General features: G+C 41.0%; 1 long non-coding RNA gene across 1 annotated transcript; it reads right to left on the reverse strand.

The window, feature by feature from the left end:
- Window positions 1-322: 322 nt before the first annotated feature.
- On the reverse strand, window positions 323-2,481 carry LOC131401573 (uncharacterized). Its single transcript, XR_009217761.1, has 3 exons — window positions 2,430-2,481; window positions 756-853; window positions 323-333 (listed from the first exon to the last, which is right to left on the reverse strand). It is a non-coding gene; the product is annotated as an uncharacterized LOC131401573 (long non-coding RNA).
- Between the last annotated feature and the right edge of the window lie 1,371 nt (window positions 2,482-3,852).

Below are 3,852 nucleotides of genomic sequence, written 5' to 3' on the forward strand. Positions count from 1 at the left end.
TGGGTAAGTGTCTTCCATCAGATTTTGTGGCTCTGACCCTCCTCTGCTCAGCCACTTCCCATTTCTAACTGCTGCATTGATTGCTTTGTAGTTGTTTCCTAGGAAACACTGTGTGTAACTGGATTTCACAGTGTCTTTAGGGACCTACCTTCACTACACGGGTCACTGTACAACAGCCACTTATCCTGGTGTAGCCCATGTTCGTCCTCTCAAATGGAGCTGTGAAGAACACTGCTTACTCGGAGCTCCTCTCATTTTCATGCTGCTGGGGCTGCTTATGAAGCTGGGCATCTCATCTTTGTTCTCTTCACATTATTCATTTCATCGATTATTCTGAAGTCAGATATGACTTTGTTAATAATGTGACACTGGCTGTCACAGGCACTTTTATGTATCTTCCCCAACAGCTCTGTGAAGTAGGCCTGTGATCCCCATTTTACAGGGGGGACACTGAGGCTCAGAGAGGTCGAGTAGCTTCCTTCACACAGTTTCTTGGTGCATTTTGAGTCTCCACCTGGAACTCTGCCTCTCAGGTGTGTGCACTTAGCAGGTTTTCCACTTTGTCCCTCTCTGCCAGACTCACCAAAGGCACACGTCCCATCCTGAGTCCATTGTCTGATTGTTGGCAGTCACCCTGCACAAACAGGCCCTGGGTGGGGGGCGGACTAGCAGGGCGTGGTCGTCCGGCCTACCCTGGGCAGATTCTAGGTTTATGGCAAGAGCTGGAGTAGTGGAGGATACTGACCATCCCTCACCTGCAAGGTTTGTTATGTAGAAATACTCCACTGACTTTTTGCAGGTGTCATGTCTTTTTTCCTTCATTGCTCCTCTGGGCTTTCTCCTACAGTACCTGCTGTGCAGTAACATACAGTACAGAGACTGATGAACATAATACTGTTGCCCTGCAACAAACAGTGACATCACTCATTTTTCTAATTATGAAAGAATTACATACTTTGTAAAAAAAGTCAAATTACACAGATCTATGTAGAGTAAAGTGAAACCTTCCACTTCCATCCACTTTCTTGCAAACTCACTCCCCTACTCAGAAGGGACTATTGTTAAGAGGTTCCAGCTTATTCTTCTGGACATTTCATATGAATTTATAAATACACATAAAGAATATTTTAACATAAATAAGTGACATAACTACATCGTTTTCCAACTTGCTGTTTCCCAAAACATATATCATAGACGTCTCTCCTTATCAGTGCATGTCACTCTAACTTAGCTTTTTAGAAGTTTTAGAGCTACTCCAAAGAACAGGAATAGCACGATCTGTTTATTTCTTCTTTGATAGAGATGGGGTTATTTCCAGTTTCACTATTATACATAATGTTGTTGTAAGATCCTTATATGGAATTTATTACACTGCTATTCAACTGCTCAATTTGCTTTGTTCCCTTTTAGTCAGAGACTATGATATATTTTTAACAATTTTATGGGAATTATTTTATAGGGAAATTAATTTTATATCTGAATCAAGACATTTATGGGGAAACTGGACTTGAAGGTCATCCATCTCAGTATTCTGGAGAAAAATCCTGAAACTTAGAAGATATTATGCTTGCTGCATCACATTCTAACAAGTCACGTTAACAATTTAAACATGAATGTTTGGGCTGGCCCGGTGGCACAAGCGGTTAAGTGTGCGTGCTCCGCTGCGGCGGCCCGGGGTTCGCAGTGGCCCAAGGTTCGCGGGTTCGGATCCCGGGCACTCACCGACGCACTGCTTGTCAAGCCATGCTGTGGGGGCGTCCCATATAAAGTGGAGGAAGATGGGCATGGATGTTAGCCCACGGCCAGTCTTCCTCAGCAAAAAGAGGAGGATTGGCAGATGTTAGCTCAGTGCCGATCTTTCTCACAAAGCAAAAATAAAAAACAAAATAAATAAAGTTGAATGTTAGTATAGCCTCTACAGTCTTTGTTCAGAAGAAGGATGACTTTTTCCTGTCTTGAAAACTTCTGACTCCAGGGGCTCTCAGTTGGGCTTCAGAGAGGATAAGATGTTGGTGTTGTATCTGTTTCTCTTCAGCTGTAGGCTGCATCTTCTAAAGATCATAGAATTGAACATGGTCCAATCTATACCTATGATTTGGGTCAAAAATTCAAAGTAATGAACCCAAGATAGGAATCTATAACTTTGGTTCATTTTTAAAGTTTTTTATTTATTTATTTTTTCCCCCAGCCCCAGTAGATAGTTGTATGTTATAGCTGCACATCCTTCTAGTTGCTGTATGTTGGACGCAGCCTCAGCACGGCCGGAGAAGCGGTGCATCGGTGCACACCCGGGATCAGAACCCAGGCCGCCAGCAGTGGAGTGCGCGCACTTAACCGCTAAGCCACAGGGCCGGCCTTATACCTTTGGTTCTTAATGAAGAATTTCCTTTGATATCCTCATGTCTCTGTGATTACTAGTAAAAACTCACCTATGGATGAAGAGATGTGGTTCTGCTGGCAATGTCTGGCTTGAACATCCATAGTTAAGGCTGCCACATCCCTAGGTAGATTAGACTTGACCTCTCTATGACCTCTGCCCTGTTCTTTGACCTGGGAAAAATAAGAATTAAAAAAAAACTGTTGTTACTAACACTGAATGCTAGAAATGCCCATTAAAGAGTGAGTTTGATTTGGTAAACCAAAGGGAGTATAAGCAGAACAAAATCTTTAATATCTATGAAATTTCAAAAAGTTCTAATTTTTTTAAATGTAACTCTATTTTTGCAACAATGCAAAATGTATATATATGAATGAAATATCCCTCTGTCTATTTCTTAAGTTGTTTCCATTGATTTGATGGATTTATCCTCTAATCAGGATTCCAAGTGTGAAAGAACATCTTGGTATTTCAAAGAAAAGAAGCCATTGATATTAGATTTTCTTTTAGCTCGGCATCCTACAGGTTTGAGGAATAGATTATCATGTAATGATACAATGATTCTGAAATCTAATTGTTAATTAGAGGGGTATAAGTGATGATTGAATGGTGGTTCATCCCCATGGTCAGGGGTATTGTACACATGGATATGTAAACACGATTCAGGAAGCTGCTTCAACCCCGTGACATCCCTGAGAACCACAGTGCAGGAGGATCTAGGGGCACAGCCCTTTGCCTCGATCTCCTGGGTTACATGTAGATCCAGAGGTCTTGACAGTGGCTTCAGAGCAGCTAACTTTTGTCTATTTTTCCCCTTCCTTCTCTCCAGCTTATCTCAAACAGTCCTGACTATCATGTTTTAAATTAAGACCAATTATAGTTATTTACATGAGCTTCTTGTTCATTATTGAAGAGTAATAATCAGGCATAACATTAAATATCATTTAATCTACATAAATAAATTTGTTGTACCTTTTAATTGATTAGAACACTGAAGTTGGTTCAGAGTTTGATATTCACCAAGTGTGTTAATCTGCTTACAACTACCATGTGCCTCACTCCTCTTATTAGTGTATCTTTGGCCCATCACAAGATTTTAATGACTCAAATCATCATAAATTAAGATAATGCACTGTCTTTTTGATGAACGGGAAGCATATGGGTCCATTTTGGAAATATGCCCATCTGTCTTTGCTCCCCATGGGAAGTCTCTTGTCACTAGGTCTCCAGATGGCTTGCACCAGCCCTAGGTTTGTAATAGCTTGGTGCCTCTCCTTCTACTTGGGGTAGAAATAAAAGAGGTCAGAGAGACATATTAAAGTTTTGGTTGCATGAAGTCTTCTATGAAGACCATCCACGCATATCGTTCTGGATAGCTCTCTGTTCCTAAGACTACTAGTTATTTTAAGGGCTAATCAGAAACTGTGAAAGATCTGATATTTTACCTTACCTGCAAACCAATAAATTAGCCTACA

Source organism: Diceros bicornis, assembly GCF_020826845.1.
Source record: "Diceros bicornis minor isolate mBicDic1 chromosome 1 unlocalized genomic scaffold, mDicBic1.mat.cur SUPER_1_unloc_3, whole genome shotgun sequence".
NCBI lineage: Eukaryota > Metazoa > Chordata > Mammalia > Perissodactyla > Rhinocerotidae > Diceros > Diceros bicornis.